Here is a 17,403-nt window from a genome sequence, read left to right on the forward strand (position 1 = left end):
CAAAGGCTAGGATGACAAAGACCAAAAACTTTCTCTATCAGAAAAGGTATGGCATCCTTCTGTAGTTTAAGACCATGCCTCAAGACTGAAAACTCTCATTCAAAACAGGGAGCTGGACATAGCAAGATGGATGATTTATTCACCATCCCAGGTGTGGGGAAACTTTGGCCCTCTATGTGTTGCTGAACTACAGCTCCCATCATCCACAGCCTTGGGCTATGGTTGCTGGTGGGACTGATGGGAGCTGTTGCTCAGCAGCATTTGGAGGGTCCAAGGTTCCCAACACTTGCCCTAGACCAACCTTCTCCACTCTTGAGTAGAAGCAGCAGCTCCCCAGGGCTTGCATATCAGGAGCTTCTTGATGCTTCTATCCAGATGCCAATGACTGAACCTGGGACCTGCATGCAAAGGAGCACATGCTGACTTAAGGTCCTGTCTCCTTCTCCTCCTCTTCTAAATATCATACTAATGAAAAAAAGAGAGCATTACTTGCCAAAGCAGCCTGTGATTTCTTGCAGTGCTCACCCATTGGAGGTACTTTGCATTAGAGATTATTCTTCGGTCACAGCCCAACATAGTGGAGTTAGGAGAAACCAACTGCAGAAATACGTTTAGCACTTAGTATGTTCCCAGCAATCTTGCCATGATCAGAAGCTTGCTGTACAACAAAATTAGTGAAAAGTCCAAGTTGAAGCTAGGTAGCTACTGTAATTAAGAGTAGATCAAATAGTATGCTTGAAACAGAACCTATTGCTCTGGAGCAAATTCCTAACCACAGATAGCAGCTGGGGCAAGGGAATTAAGAAGTCCTGAAAGCCAAGGCCACTCTGTGGGAGGTTAGCAGTGGGGGGTAGAGAGGAAGGGGCTAGGAAAGCAAAGAACTCAGAGCCTTGGCTGAAAGGTTCTCTTTTCCGCTCTGCCTCTCTGAGCACATTCAGCCCTGTCTGCAAGGTGAGTTGGGATCCCCTGGTGACAGGCAAGCAGGAGCTAATTAATGCTCATTAATCCACATGGCTCCTGCAGGGACCGGTCCTGGGAGCACTTAGTCAATGTTTACAGCTTGGCTTTACAGTTTTCAGTCAATGACCCTCTCAGCCTCACATGTGCGAGTGGAGTGAAATGTGTATGTGTCACCTGCAGTCCTGGTGATCGGGAGGCAAGGCTCTGTTCACTGACGGGCCAGCACTGAGGGGCAAAGGGCAAGGAAGCCAAGGCTCCTGGGTCTTACGATCCATGATGCTATGTGGCATGGGAGTACTGTGGGGGGCAAGCTCCCCATACAGCAAGTGGCTTCATGGACAGGCCATTTTCAGGATGGCAGGTCGACCCCCCACCCCCGTTTCTCAAAGGTAGGCCTGCAGGAAAATAGTGGCTCTCTTCTTTATAGACTGGCAACTAATGGTGCCAGCTGTAAACTGATCAGCCATAGGTTAGGCCTTCCAGACTTGTTTTGTGCTAGGGCTCCCATCCTCCTATTTGCTGGTGGGAGCCAGAGTCCAGCACAATCTGAGGAGCAAAATATTGGCAAACCCTGCAAAAAAACAAACAAACCTACAGTTGCATCACAAGGTATCAAAGTGGTAAAGAGCTGAGTTTCCAGCTCTGTTGTTCTTGCTCCAACTTACACCCTTCTAGGACAAAAGAAAGTTGGTGTACATCACACAACAAGTGTGCTCATCCTTGTCTTCCCGCCCCCAGCAGCAGGAAGGGAATGTGCTGCTTTGTCAGAAACTCAATTAGGACACTTCCCCCCCACCAAACGCTCTGAGCCCCTGACCAAATTAAACTGGAGCTCTTCTCCCCCAGCTTGGCTCCAACCAATTATCGCCATAATCACGTCTGCGCCCAGTTATCCTATCAATTAGCCGCAGCCTTTGCAGAGAAGCGGGTGGGAGCTATGGATGGGAAGATTGCTGAGGAAGAGAAAGGGATGGATTGGAAGGAAGGTGGAAAAGTTAGGTGGAGAGGGTGAAGAGAACAAGGGGGGAAAAGGTAAATGAGAAGCAATTGTTTGTGTTTTTCAATAATTAGCTATCAGATTGGCTTTACAGTTGTCAGCATCGCTACTAAGATGCCACTGTCATGCTGTGTGATTGGGGCAGGTATTTATATAAAAGAACCCACAGAACCCTGATGGGCATCTATCTGCCTTGGAGGAATTTATACTGGCAACTTTTGTTCTCTAGTCACACTCATTTGTATATTAAAATACAGAGATAGCCTAAACCAGAAGAACATGTTTCTTGAGCTAACTAATGACCAGAGTGCTGGATATAAGATTCTGAGCTAGGCAGAGCTCTTTTGGGGGCAGAGCTTTGACTCAAAGCAATTTTTTTTATATAAAAATGAATTAAGTCACTTCTCTGAGCTGAGGTTGATGCAGTGAACTAGGGATGTGGTGTGGTGTAGTGGTTAGAGTGCTGGACTAGGAACAAGGAGACCCAGGTTCAAATCCTCACTCAGATGTCAAAATCACCTGGCCTGCCCCTCTCCTCAGCCTAACTTAACTCACAGAGTTGTGATGATAACACAGTGTGGCAATGACCATATGTGCTGCTTGAAAGAAGGGGGGGGGGTAAAAGCAGTAGAGTCTTCTCTAAAACAAAGAAATGGGTTGGCCTAATTCAGGAGGGGGGGAACTTGAGGGCTGGGGGACATTTGCAGCCCTGAAGGCCTCTCCATACAGACACACACACCATCCCCAGGCCACATCCTTCACTGGTCCTCCTCTGTGCCCTCTTGACTGCTTTTGCCTGGCTGACAGGTTTCCTCTAACTGAGATAATGCCTGGTGCTTGCCTGGATAAAAATACTGTGTGAGATGGAGGGTATGTGTGGAAACCTCTAACTTTTGCGTGGCTGGAATTTACCCTACAGTGCAAAAGCAAAAGTTGCATTTATTGCTCTGTGCACTTTTTATCTCCCTTCCCGCTGCTATGGAGGAATGTGCCTTCTCACCACCTCCATGGCATAAATAGAGGCTGTTAACTACAGCCTTGTGAGTAAGTCCAGAAGTTACTGGCCTGCAAAGAAACACTTTTAGCCTGCTGTGGGCTGGCAAAGGAGGGATAGAGCTCCATCTCTCCTGCAACGGCCCACTGTATGACTGGGCTGTGCAAGCAGGAGGGGGCTTCCATCCTCTCACTGCCTGCATGGTTTCTATCCTGGATGCAGAGGAGGGACAGAGTGCTCCATTCCTCCTCCGCCAACCAGCCTTGCTCTTCTGCTTGCCTGCAATTCCTATGGCTATCAAACGACTGTTTAAAAACATGGTTGGTTAATAAGATTATCATCACACAACCTTCACAAGGTAGAAGGTTACACATCCACTTACCACTTTACCTGCAAATAAGATACTAAACATTTTTATAAGATGCCAATTTGGGGCGCAGTGGGAGGATCAAGATATTGGTTCCTTTTTCCTAAAACCCTGTGTGTTTCTATTTTTTATTTTTATTTTACTTTCAGTCCCTATTCATGAAGAGTTCTTAAAAGCTCACTCATTTTAAAAAATACAGATTCGGAAATATATCTTCCCTTCATCTAAAAAAGAGCCAGAGATTATTGCTATAAGGGAGTCTTCATTGAAAGATGGAAAGCTGCCTTCATATGCCCAGACTTTAGATGTTCAAGGCACATCTAAAAGCAGTACTTCAACAACCATCATCCCGCACTACTGGTCATGCTAGCTGGGGCTGATGGGAGCTGGAGTTCAACAAGGTCTGGTGGGCCATGGGTTTCCCACCTCTGTTCTGAAGAGGGAACTACTGGCCACGTTGTGCAGTTTGTCCAGCTGAAGCCAGCCTGAGTAAGGTCCATAGCTGCCACAGTGACCTCTCAGTACTAGCACTGCCACTGTGTACTGGCTAGAAATATGGGGCTACTGTCCCCAAACATTTCTTTGGCAGCAGAACACGCCCTTTGCTAAAGTGCCATGCATGTCTGCTCAGCTGAGCTATCCCAAGCCTGGGGAAAGCAAGAGAGCTGAAAGAAAAATGTAAATACCGAAAAATATTCCTGCCTGCTGCTAGGGTACGAGGGAAACAGGACCCCTCACTCTGCAGGGAGCCCTCTTTCCTCAGCTAAGGGACATCTCAGGGTATAGTAAGTCTCTTTTCCATTACTCACCATAAGACACTGGGGAAAAAAGAGCAATATGTTGAAAGACAATCCCTTAACCATGAGATGAGCCCATTTGAGCTCCAAAGATTGTGTCATCCCAAGGCAGATTGTGGAACAACGGCAAAGAGTTGGGAATGTGATCTCACTGTCTCAGGCCTATACCAAGACACTTAGCTGCCTGAGGCAAAGGGCAAGATGGCCTCCCCTATTCTACATACAGAAGTCAACTAGACTGGCAGCGGAATCTCACTGACAATGAGATAACATCCTCCACTGTACCTCAGGGCAGCAGACCAACTTATAAGGGGCAGGGAAGGCCACACCACACTCACAAATATGTTGTGCCACCCCCCAACTCCACCTGTGTCCATCACCTGAGGCAGCCATTCACTCTGCTTAATGACAAGGCTGACCTTGCACTTTCTATGCCTGTAAAGCCAGTGTAACAGGGGGACTTGGGTAGGTAGTGGGGCTAGTGAGAAGTAAAGGAAAAGTGTGAGTCTCTGAAATTATAGGCCAGTTAGCTCAATGCCTTCTCCTGGTGGAAATCATTAATAAAGGAAAAATTATTAAGCATATAGTCATGCTGGAGAAAAATCAGCATGGCTTCTGAAAAAGCTAATCCTGTTGCCACCATCTTTGTTGGGCTCTTTGAGTACAGATCCAGCCCTACCATTAGGCGAGGTGAGCCACCAGTCTCAGACAGACAGTGAGTTTTTGCACACTCTCTCTCTCTCTCCCATATCCACCCACGAGTGATTGAGCTGCTGTCAGTGTCAGTGCTGCTGAGCATGCAGCTCCAGGTGTAAATGAGCTGGACCAGGGGTCAGCAAACTTTTTCAGCAGTGGGCCGGTCCACTGTCCCTCAGACCTTGAGGGGCCAGACTATATTTTTTTTTGGGGGGGGGAATGAATTCCTATGACCCACAAATAACCCAGAGATGCATTTTAAATAAAAGGACACATTCTAATCATGTAAAAACACCAGGCAGGCCCCACAAATAACCCAGAGATGCATTTTAAATAAAAGGACACATTCTACTCATGTAAAAACATGCTGATTCCTGGACCGTCTGCGGGCCAGCTTTAGAAAGCAATTGGGCCGGATCCGGCCCCCGGGCCTTAGTTTGCCTACCCATGAGCTGGACTGTCACGTCCCCCTTTCATTGTGTGGCTACAAGCTGCAACAGAGCTGGACTCAGCTAGGCTCAGCTGGCCTGGTCCCCCCCTTACTTCAGCTCCAGGGCAAAAAGTCTTAAGCCTCACTCAAGCCAAGGGAGTGGCAAGGAGAAATTGGCTGCTGAGTGACTGTGAACAAACTGGAGTGGCTTCCTATCACTCAGAAAAAAACCTAAGTTGATGCCAGCTCCTCACTCTGCTTTCCTATCTTTTAGAAAAGGTGAGCAGCGTGGCCCAACTCTCTTTTCCTCCCTGTCCTCAACCATTACCCAGTGATTTAAGAGAGTAAACATGCATAGGATTAATCTGCAAGCCGAGGTAGAACAGACAATTTGAAATTTAAAGCATTCGGTTCTTAAAGGAAAGCTCTTTTAAGACAATTACCGGTATTTATATTGTTCACTTATATAATACTGCAATCCTACCAAGTCAACTTTATGTTATAAATACTATGTTTATTCCTCATGACTGTCTCATGCTTGGGGTTACCCAGTAAATTTGATGGACAACTAATTCTTCTTCACGTAACACATCAGCTTATTGCAATTTTGTGCCACATGGTGAGGTGATGTAAGAGGTTCATAAGACAGGACTGATCCAGTGTCCAAACTTAGTGCAGTGGTACCTTGGTTTAAGAACAGCGCTGTTTACGAACTATTCAGAATTCAAACTCTGCAAAACTGGAAGTAGTGTTCCAGTTGGCGAACTTTACCTTGGTCTACAAATGGAAGCCGAATGGTGGAAGGACACTAGTGGCGGGATTCCTCATTAGGGAAAGCGTGGCTCAGTTTAAGAACAGCTTTGGTTTAAGAACAGACTTCCAGAATAGATTAAGTTCGTAAACCGAGGTACCACTGTAGTTGTGGAATAAGAGAAGTCCTCTTAGGAATTGGCAACTGAGTAAAGAACAGGAAGCAGAAGGTAGGAATAGATTGTTATTTCCCACTGTGGAATGGTGTAAGAAATAAGAGCCCCCCAAGGATCTGTATTGGAGCTGGTGCATTTCATCTTGTTCCTAAACGTTCTGAAGTTAGGAGTGAGCAGCGAGGTGGCCAAGTTTACTGATGAAACCAGATCATTTAGGATGTGATTAGCTCCAAATGTCTCTCTCCAAAACGAGTGAATGGGCAATAACATGGCAAATGTGGTTCCATGTGACTTAGTGTAAATGTGTTGTTCGGACAATACTGTGGCAAGAGATTTCCTCCCAAAGTGGTGTATAAATCTGCTAAATAGATGAGACAAAAAGATAATCCTAATTTCCCACAGGAGGGGAAAGCTAGACCAGGAGGCCTTTGGTCTGATCCAGGTGTCTCATGTTCATTATCACATTCACATTGTATTGATTTCCTAACACTTTATATCCCTCATTTCTTCCTCCAAGGTGGTATACATGTAGCTCCTTGGTGATCTCCCACCTAAGTACAGGCTAGACCCAGGCTTGCTTAGCTTCAGCAAGATGGGAGCCTCATCTGCCTTCAGACCATACCATGAAAGTCACAAGTTTGGTACGCTTACCGTAATTTTTCATTGGCCTTATATTTAAGTATCTCTTCGATTATGCTCCATTTCTTTGGTATGTCAGTGGGCCAACTGGCTGCAGTGCTTCCTACAACAAGGAAGGCAGCTTCACCATACTGTCCTACAGTCTAGAAACAGCTTGTGACAGATAGCAACTTTTGAGACCATCTCCAAGCATCCCCCAAGGCTACTTGTAGCACAACAATCCCTAGGATCATCTTGGATCAGCAATGACCATAGGTACCATATCCCTCTATTCTGCCTCTTCTTCTCCTTTGAACGACTGCATCAAACCATTTCTACAACTCCAGGGCATCCATCACTATTCCCTCTCCCCTTCTTTTTCATGGAGATCCCAAAGCAAGCAGGAAGGACTGAATTTATAATTCCACTCTAAATAGGTTTCACCCATATCCTACAGCTCAGTCATCATTAGGGGCCTCCACCAGGCCAGTTTTGACTCAGCTGAACCAGGTGCATTTTTAAGCTCCATATCACTGCTAGGCGAGAAGCAATTTCACATTTGCATGCATGATAATCAACACATGCAAATAAGCAATAGTATAATTCTTTTCTTCTTCTTCTTAGAGCAATAACAACCTTAACTAATCATCCTTTTGCAGGAAATTAACCTCTTGCTTGCCTGAAGAGATGCAAAGATACATAGGTATTGGCAGATTGGGTTTGCCAAAAGGGAAACTGACACCAAAAGCACATATTGAATCTCTCTCATGCTCCTTGTACTTATGTGTGAATATCATTGCTATGATAAAAAGTGTAAATATGGGATAGAAAGTACTACAGAAGCCTTATTCATTTGAAGGTAGAGCCTGTCCAATGTGTCAAGCAGTGAAGTGGAAGATCTAACTTAACCACTATCCTTTCCATGGCCAGCCATAAATATCTTTAGTGGTACCTGACACAGTGAAATGCATTGTTGTAGGAAGGTAACAGACTCTCTCCCCCCCCCCTCTGTTTTTCATTTATTTGTTGCATTTATATAGCAGCCCATCAATAAATATTCGCTGGGTGACTTACAAACCAATGTTAAAAATACAATATATAAGAATTAAAATAAACATTACAAAACAAAAGACGGGTTAAAAAAACTTTCATTGCAATAGGGCCAGCACGAAACAGTTCAGATTCAAAATGCAATGAAAATCCTTGGGTGAATAAAAATGTATTTTTCACCATAAAGAAGGTACCAGGTGAGCCTCTCTGAGGAGAATATTCCATAGCTAGGGGGCTATTGCTCCCTGACAGCCCTCCTCCATTTAACTTGGTGGGGGCACCCAGACTAGAGATCGAAAGAGCATCTTAAGGTTCAGGTAGGCATTTATGAGTGTCTTTGAGAAGACCCCCTCCTGGTCTGAGGGGGCCATGGGTGAGAAACAGCTCACGGGTGGCACCATTACCTCACCACAACGTCTCCTTCCAGAAGATTTTGCTGCCGTTCTGCTCCACCAGGGCAGGCAGTCATGGTCAAGAGCTACCCCCACAATACTCTGAACAGCATTGCCGGCAGGTGCTTCCATTTAAATTTCCCACAATGCCCCCGACGTGGTGTTACATTGGTACATTGCAGGAAATTAAAATAGTTGACTCAAGCCTACAAAAAACAGAAATAAAAAGGATTGGAGTTGTTATTGTTTTTGTGGAGTACAAAGGCCCATGGTGGGCCCTGCCAGGGCATGGGACTTCTCCAGCAGCTGCCGAGGGTGCCAGAAGACAACACCAGTCCTGCTGAAAGATCTGGGGTGTGGAACCAAGGAAGGGGAGTTTGGAGCCCACTACCGAAATGGTTGAAAACTACGAGAGAAGACTAAAAATGAAGACTATGAGAACAGATGATCTGGCTATGGATAGGTTGGTCTTAGATACTGTCTGGTGATAACAGACAGGACAGGGGAGGAGAGGAGGAGGAGGCTATCCCCTCCCTCTCATTTGTCTGCATCACCTCCAAGCAGATTGCCATCCCTTAATCATCCCCAGCATATTATTCTAATCCCCAAGCACTTGCTGACACGGGAAAAAAAGGAAAGACTCCTCTGCTGTGCTGATCACAGGAAAGTGCATGACAAAAGAGACAGTGTATACACGTGAGTGATGGAGGGCATGTACACAAGCACATGCATGCTGAAGAGAACATGGGTGGAGTTGCACATTTTTGTGTGTGCGTGCGCTCACACACAACCATGTAGGCATGCGTGTGAGCAGTCACTAATATATTCAGTGCCACTGCAGAAGGCCCTCGGGGGAAATATCCCCCCCATGCTGAACACGAGACAGGTAGCGCAGCTTCAGAAATTGGCTGCAGACGCCCACACGCTCCCCAGCTAAATAATAATCATTAAAATAAAAACCTCTTCTATATACAATCTAAGAAAAAGCCACCCACACATTGTAGGAACGGAGGAAGAGAAAATACTTTATTATTATTTAAATAATTGCTCCCTACCCCTCCCCTGCCTGCATCCCATGGTCTGTCTGCACAACAAGCCATCAGATGCCAGACTGCTGTCTCTGTTCTCTTGGAAAGTCAAACTCCTTAACTCAAAGGAAACACTTGGTGGCTTGCAAATGGCTGACATCTCTGTAGGAATCTGCATCCCACATGATCAGGCATGGAAGGGAATTCTTCTTGTCACATCAGTCGCTCTGGACGGACACACACACACACACACACACACACACACACACACACACACAACCCCCTGGGCTTATAGGAGCTGGTGAGGTTTCTCAGGGAAGGTTGTGCCTATGCAGGGAGATGCTGATTTAGATTTGGTTGAAGAGCTCCCTGCTCAGAGGCATTTTTGTGCTGCGATGTCAGTTTCAGAAGATGGCCTTCTTTAAAAATAACAGGATACTGGCTCCGGGCAAATGCCACAGGCTCACGTAAGCGAAGGCCCTGTCACAGGGGCTGCAGCACAAAGGTGCTTGGCAAAAGGCTACACACCTCCAGCTGGCGTTCATCAGCACAGTTTCCATTCATTTAAGAGAGGCAATGCTGATTTATATCGGCCGGGGGGGACCCAGCTGTATTGGCTCCTGAAAAGGGAAGCCAACTCACCCCAAACTGGGGCCAGGGTCCATTTGCACTGAGCTACAAAAACGAACTATGCTTGTACCTACCACATACAGCACACTCCACAGCTGCGATGAAAACGGAGGCATGGTTTTCAGAAGCAGGAAGAGGGCAAAATGGACCCATGCGTCAGATGGAAGAGGACACTTACTTCAGGCCTGCATTTTTCTCACCCTCCTTCATATACTTGGGTTATGGAACTCCTCCCTACTAGAACAAAGGAAATCTTGGGGGAATCCATTTTTGGACCATATTACTAAAAGTGAAAGAATCTGCTGCTTTCCAGATGGGAGTTAGCAAATACGGGCTTTGGAAAGGTTTTCCACAATCCAAACACTATTTTCAATTCCAAAAAGAAACTGTACACCTCCAAGGGAAATAAATAGCATCCATGGAAACACCCTCCAGTGTTACAATATTCAAGGAGGGAAATGAAATCTTCCTGGCCTCTGGATGCTAAGTTGGATGCTTATCAAAGAAAAGAGTCTATCTAAAAATATCATTTTTCATGTATTTATTGTTTGTCTCCAAAGCACATAGCACATATTATACACTAGATGCAGGATACATCCTAGCTGAATTTGAAAATTTATAATATGGGCCCATATATCCCCATCCTCCATGCAAACAACAGAATCCTGCATTTAGGGCCCTTTACACACAGCTCCCTGGACTCATTTAACAGGATGGGGCCTATGCCCAGCAAAGCACCTTCAAAAGTAGCTGCAGTACTTGGGGTACAATTAAGCCACGGCAAATGTGGTTTGTAAGGAGGGTGGGCATATGCTTGTGCATATTACAGGACAAAAGAGATTCACTCATCTTCCTCCATTAGATTTCTGGTGGGTAAAGAGTACTATGTGCTTTGTATGCATCTGATAAATACATGGGGCTTCCAAAAACCAGGGATGTGCTCCCCAAAAACTGTAAAGGTATAAACAATCTCCCTTCCTCTCATCATACTAGGATGTTTATCGGCTGCTTTCAATGAGTTTGCAGATATGAAAAGGGCTAGGATTATTACTTGAATTTCAGTTGCACCTAGATTATCTTTCCAATTGGTGCCATATTATCACAGCAAGAGACCATCTTTGATCTCAAGGAATATACATCCTGAGTAGATGGGGAAAGAAGGAAAGGAAATATGACCAATTTTATATCAATTACAGATATTTTCTGACATAATGAGGCCCAACCTAAAATTTTGCCCCTCTAGCTTATCGGAGTCACTGAACATGAATAACGGCCGGCACTGTAGAGCCTTACAGGCCCATGGCATGGAATTCATGGCTGGAACTACCCATCCCAATTCTGATTGGCATTCCTGCCCCAGAAGGTCTCCAGGTATATAGGACAAGTCATCAGCTTAGGACCGCAATACCTCAAGGACCACCCCTCCCCATATGAGCCAACCTGGACCCTGTGATCATCATCTGAGGCCCTTCTTTGTGTACCCCTCCATGAGAGGCCCAGAAGGTGGTAACATGAGAATGAGCTTTTTCTGCAGTGTGGAATGTTCTTCCTAGGGAGGCTTGCCTGGCCCTTTCATTACAAATCTTGAGGTGTCAGGCAAAAATATTCCTCTTCTCCTAGGCCTTTAGCTAATTAAACAATTATGCCCTTTTAAATTGGGGGGGGGGGTGTTGTTTTGTTTGTTATTATGGTATGCATGTTTGTATTACTACGGTGTGTATTTTTGTGTTTTCATATTGTAATTTGCCCTGTGGTGAAGCGCAGTTAGAAATTAAATAAATAACAAAAATAATATGATCCTACCTCTCTGTCCCATCGCTTTCTTAAATAAGGCCAATGCAAGCAAGACATGGGTAAAGAAAAGCAGCTCAGCAGCCTAACATCCAAAGGGGGAGGTAAAAAAGCAAACCCTGTTACTATTTGGGGGGCTCAGGGTTTAACCAGTTTTCAATTATACAGGGTGAACCTCTGGATCTTATGATAAATGTAGTAACTTTCCCTCACCCCACAGGGACTCCATACAGCCAATCGAATCAGACTAGAGGGAAGAACTTCCAGGTTAGGAGTCACAACTCTCAGGTACACTTAAACCCCAGCGCATCTGATGTTTGCAATTAAAGATTGGCAATAGCAACAGCCTGCCTGTTAAGAAATTCAAAAGGAGCCCAGGTGTTCTGGATTTCAAATCTCCCAAACCCAAACGAACATTCCACAATTTTTCTCAATATGTCTTTCGAGACAGACAGATGTCATCCAACCAGTGAAGCCTAGCCCACGATCATTCTTGTTCCAGAAGGGTTTTAGAAGGGGTGTTTGTCTTTCTTTGTTTTCCCCTGGGTTTTTTGTTTGTTTGTTTGTTTGTTTGTTGTTTTGCTACACAAATGTTCTGAAAGCTTCTAAAGCATCTCCTGAACTGCATTGCCTCTACTACCCTAGGAATGCTCAAACAGCAGTGAACTGGTGCCTCTCTTTACCAATATTCTCAGGGGTTCAACTGCATGGATATTTGATATACAATATGCTGTGAGACGGGACGCAGGTGGCGCTGTGGGTTAAAGCCTCAGTGCCTAGGACTTGCCGATCGAAAGGTCGGCGGTTCGAATCCCTGCAGCGGGGTGCGCTCCCGCTGCTCGGTCCCAGCGCCTGCCAACCTAGCAGTTCGAAAGCACCTCCGGGTGCAAGTAGATAAATAGGGACCGCTTACCAGCGGGAAGGTAAACGGCGTTTCCGTGTGCGGCTCTGGCTCGCCAGAGCAGCGATGTCACGCTGGCCACGTGACCCGGAAGTGTCTCCGGACAGCGCTGGCCCCTGGCCTCTTGAGTGAGATGGGCGCACAACCCCAGAGTCTGGCAAGACTGGCCCGTGCGGGCAGGGGTACCTTTACCTTTACCTATGCTGTGAGACACTCTCAAACCGGAGACTTGCAGGTGGAGACTTGCAAGTAGACTCTATTGGTCCAAGCAATGATTTCCTTGTTTTGTGAAGAGATGATTAAAGATGAGGAGCAAGACCGGAAACGGAGGACCGAGTCAGACCATTGGGGGGGTTCATCCTGCTCAGTACTGTCTACACTGGCTGGCAGGAGTTCTCTGGGGTTTCTCCTACCTGGAAATGCCACAGACTGAACCAGAGGCCTTCTGCATGCATGGCAGATGCTCTACCACTGAACTATGGCTCTTCCCCAGGCAAAAAAAAAAAAAAAAAAAAAAGGGGGGGTGGAAAATCAGAGCAGAATTAAAACCTTTAGCAGTGCGCTGAACAACCTTGCCTTTCTTCCTCTCCAAGTGCCAAAATGAGAGGGTTTCGTCAAGCCAGGCCAACTTCTGTCTCCTGCTGGCAATTCCTTCCTTTCAACACAACCCTCATATTCTGTTATCCCCAAAGATGTTTTACAGCTCCTCGTTTGACTCACCTTTGCCAAGAGAGACAGCACTGTGAAGAGACATTCACGGGGGGGGGGGGGGGAATATACCATTCAATCACTGCTGAAAGCAGAAAGCAACCACAGGAAATTGGTCCGGGAGGGAGGGCCTTATGGACAATAAATTTGGGGAGAGGCAGAAAAGAGAGGAGGATGGAGCGATTACTAACAGGTTCTTTATCTGATCATCCATTCCCCCTTCATCCACCCATCTGTTCATCCTTCATCTCTTCCTCCCATCCCCCCCTTTCCACGTCTGTATCTGTCAATCTCTTCTCACTCGCCTTTTGCTAATCGTTCTGTGTCTACACACACAGAGAGAGAGCCCCTTCTCAATCCATCTTATTTCCCAATGGTAAATAAATAAATAAATAAATAAATCTTTCCCCAGCCTGTTTATTTCCCAACTGAGGGAAGAGCTCCCAGCATCCTATCATAATAAGGCTGGACCTGTTCACCTCCCTCCACCTTCCACCCCTTTGGAAGAATTTGAAATCTAACTGGGTTTGCAGCAATCATCAATCTAACCATTCTGCTTTTTCCACCATACTGGTTTGGGGAAATAATGCTAGTTTAAAAGAATCTCCTGTCCTTCTGAAATAGGAGGCAGCCTTAGACCGGAAAGCTATTGGCAGGGAAAGATGTGAATAACCAACACTCGTGGAGAATGGTTGGGGGGGGATGTTATATGATTGTGGATGCAGTAATTTAAGAATATCAGGTACATTTCTTCTCGATTATCTCCCTCCCTGAATTCTCTGGCGGCTCTTTCCTTTACATGGGTCAATGGGAATCGGGGAGACATTATACAAGGTGCCCATCCTGACTAGAGGGAGCAAAATGAGATCAGGGCCCCCGGTGCCACAGAATCAGACTCCCAGACAAATTCCCGGCTCAGGGAACCCACCAGCTGCCCCGAAGGTAGGCTGCTTCCAGAAGGGCCTGGCCTGAGGTGAAGTAAGGGGCACATCAGCCCGCCCCCAGAGCAAGATGCTCGTCGGCTGCGGGGGCGGGGTGGGCATCGAGGGGGGTGGATGGCAAAGCCCAAGAGCCATCGCAGCAAGCCAATGCGCGCCCCCCCCCCGCCTGATTAACCATTCCGCCTGCATCCTCCTCCCATCTTGAAATTGTACGTGGGAAAAAGGATATGCGCGCGCGCGCGCACGTGTGTGTATGTGTGTCCGCCACCTCCTCCTCCGCCTCCTATAAAGCGTGTCTGTTACATAAAGACACGTATCAGGGAAATTTGGAGGAGGGGAAAAACATTACAAGGGACGGCAAAGGGGCAGCTACTACCACGAACCTGTCCTGGTTCCGGCTTTTTTTTTCCCCTCCTGCAGCAAAATTGACCGGAGTGGAGAGGTGGGGAGGCAAGGATAAGAACAGAGACAAGATCTGAAGAAAAAGCCCTTCCCTCCTCTTTGTGCATTACGGTATTTGGAGGGTAATGGCTCTTTTTCTCAACCCCCCCCCCAACTCCACCCCCGCCACATATATACAAAAGGAGTGCTGTTGTGTGTGTGTGTGTGTGTGGCGGGGGGAGGAATACCGCAGTAACCGCGACGAGGGGAAGGGAAGGGGTGTTTTTTTCTTAATTTTATTTTTGCAGATGGCTTTGTCTTGAGCAATACGCAGACCCAGCGGAGGACAAGCGGCCGCCTCATCCGTGGGCGGAAAAAGGACCTCCGCATTTGCAGAGCCTGTCCGATCACAAAATCTCCGGAGAAAATGCGGAGGGGGAGAGAGAGAGAGGAGAAGAGGAGGAAATGGTCCCTTCCTCCCAGCCTCGTAGTCCAGTCAGCATCATCCCCCCCTCCCCCGTCCAAGTCTCTGTAGCGCAAAGAAAGCCTGTCTGTGAGAAACGCTAACCAAACATCAGGTCCACCAACATAGACCCAAACCACCGGGGAGCGGGCAGATCTCAAGGCGAGGACAGCTCAGGTTTCCAAACAAATAATAAAAAAAGATTGCACCTCCTACTTCCTCTCACACACCACCACCACCCCAATTTAAAATGAAACCTGTGCCAAAGCCACCAGCACCTCCCGCCTCTCAAATAAAGGCTCGCCATCAGTCCGCTTTAGCCAGGTGTCCGAAGCCAGCAAGGGTCATCGATGAGAAACCGGGGGGTGGGGGTGGAGATAGGCAAGGCTCGCCAGCCCAGCCCCCCCCCCCCCAGCCACCAGCACGCCAACCCCACGCGCAATCCCCTGAGAAGACAAGCCTCGTCTTTACCTTCTGCGATCCAGCCCCGTCGGGTTCCTCCATTCAGGGATCCCTAATCCATCCCGCCGCCAGGACGGCAGGGCTTGAGCCCCCTCAGGTATTCGGAAACACGAGGCGATCGGATGCGTGATGCGCGATCTCGATCTTCTTCCGATTGCTCCCCCTTGGGGCGTCGATTTCAGAGAAACGTGGAAAGGGGGGGCGCGCACACACACACCCCACACTCACACATACACACACACACACACAAAAACCACGACGCGTCCTGATCTCGGATTGTTTTGCGACGGCGAGTTAAAGAGCAGGGACAAGGGGAGAGAGATGGGGCGTTCTGTTATAAATCAAGCGCCGTCCCTTTTTGTTGGCTTTTTTTTGGTGGGGTTTAAATTTTTTTTGTTTGCAGCCGCCCCCTCCCAAAATAGCAGAAGGGAGGGAGGAGGAGGAGGAGGGAGGCAGGCAGAGAAGGGGCCAAATCAAAGCCCTCCTTCCCCCGATGAGATGTCACTGGCGGACGCCTCCAGCCGGCGAACCGCCTCGCCTAGCAATGCGAAAGGAAGTCTTAAAATATATCCGTCCGTGGAAAGCAGTTCGGGCATTTTGGAGACGGTGGAGGCAAGCGAAGCGAGAGCCACCCCCGATCTCTCTCTCTCTCTCTCTCTCTCTCTCTCTCTCTCACACACACACACACACACAGGCGCGCGCGCTGGCGGCGGCGGCGGGGTGGGGGCTCCGTCTGCCTGCTCGTCGCTCCTTTCCTCTCTTGCGCTTCCCCCGCCTCGGTGCACACAAACAGGCACACGCGCGCTTCCCGTCAACCCCGGGCGGTGAGGGGGGGGACCGGACTCGGTGCTCCTCAGGAGGTCGGGCCGCCGGGCCTCGCCTTGCGCCCTCGACCGTCCCAGCGGCCCCCGGTGCCTCTCGGCGGCGTGAGGGCTTCGGCTGCCTCGCCTGCCGCCGGATTCCCCTTCGCCAAAGGAACCGTTCGCTCTCCTCTGGCTGGGGCGCCCCCTCCCGGCAGACTCGCTGGCCAAAGGAAGGTGAAGGCGCGCAGAGGCGCTCCGCGGCGGCGGCGGCGAGCCCCCTTCCTTAGTCCGGCGCCCTCGGCTAGATGCTGGGCCTCAGAGCCAGGAGCCTCCAGCGCGAATGCCCCGGGGGTGGCGGGAGAAGCTTGCTACTTTGCGCACGCGGCGGCGGCGGTGGCGGCGGGCCAGCCAGTTCCACTCCGAGCTGGGGAAGGCAGGAACGGAAAAGCGGAGCGGGTTCCAGAAGGGACGGATACACCTGGGAGGCCGAGGGGAGGTGCACACGCACGCGTCGCACAGGGAGGAAAATCTGGAGCGGAGCCGAGGAGGGGGGATTCAGAGGAGAAGGAAGGATCTTGAGGAGATCCGGCCGGGAATGGCGCGGCGGGGAGGGGAGGAAGCCCGGAGAACAGGGCAAAGAGATGGGGGAGCGGAGGGAAGGTCCGCTGCAGGGATGAGGAGGGATAAGCCCAGCCAGGCCAAAAACGCGGCACTGGAGAGGTATGGAAGCGGGAAGTGAACGGGGGAAGGAGGGGAGAGGGAAGTGGACTTCCACCTCGCGCCGCCGGCGAAGGGACCGTGGCTCAGGTCAGGTGTGAAGCGGGAGAGCCAGTGTGGGCTGGCACCATGACACTGGACTTTCAGGATTAATGGGGGGGGGAGAGAAACGGACTTTCTCTTTAGGAGTGGAGCCAGCCAGGTGAATGCCAACTTCTAGCAGATCATAAGAACTGGGTTTATCCTAGCTAGACTTAGAGGGCACGCGGGCAAATGTGCTTGGCGGGGAAGGTGGCAGGTTCAAAATAAGGTCTGGGCTTGTTCCTTTACCTGGCTGAAACACCCCAAGTA

General features: G+C 48.5%; 1 protein-coding gene and 1 long non-coding RNA gene across 12 annotated transcripts in view; one reads left to right on the forward strand and one right to left on the reverse strand.

The window, feature by feature from the left end:
• The window catches only part of ADGRL1 (adhesion G protein-coupled receptor L1), a 130,854-nt gene that overhangs the window by 112,107 nt on the left and 1,344 nt on the right, over nt 1–17,403 (reverse strand). For 4 of the 11 annotated variants that reach the window (XM_083717489.1, XM_083717488.1, XM_083717479.1 and 1 more), the window contains exon 1: nt 15,542–17,058. The exons of the other annotated variants lie outside the window; for them this stretch is intronic. The gene's annotated coding sequence lies outside the window, so the exon portion shown is untranslated. Of the gene's footprint in view, nt 1–15,541; nt 17,059–17,403 lie in introns of those variants that run through there. 11 annotated transcript variants of the gene reach the window in all.
• Nucleotides 16,958–17,403, forward strand: part of LOC310834174 — a 20,658-nt gene continuing 20,212 nt past the window's right edge. The window contains exon 1 of the long non-coding RNA XR_014559109.1: nt 16,958–17,055. This is a non-coding gene — a long non-coding RNA (uncharacterized lncRNA). The remainder of the gene's footprint in view (nt 17,056–17,403) is intronic.

Source organism: Podarcis gaigeae, assembly GCF_964106915.1.
Source record: "Podarcis gaigeae genome assembly, chromosome: 2".
Taxonomy (NCBI): domain Eukaryota; kingdom Metazoa; phylum Chordata; class Lepidosauria; order Squamata; family Lacertidae; genus Podarcis; species Podarcis gaigeae.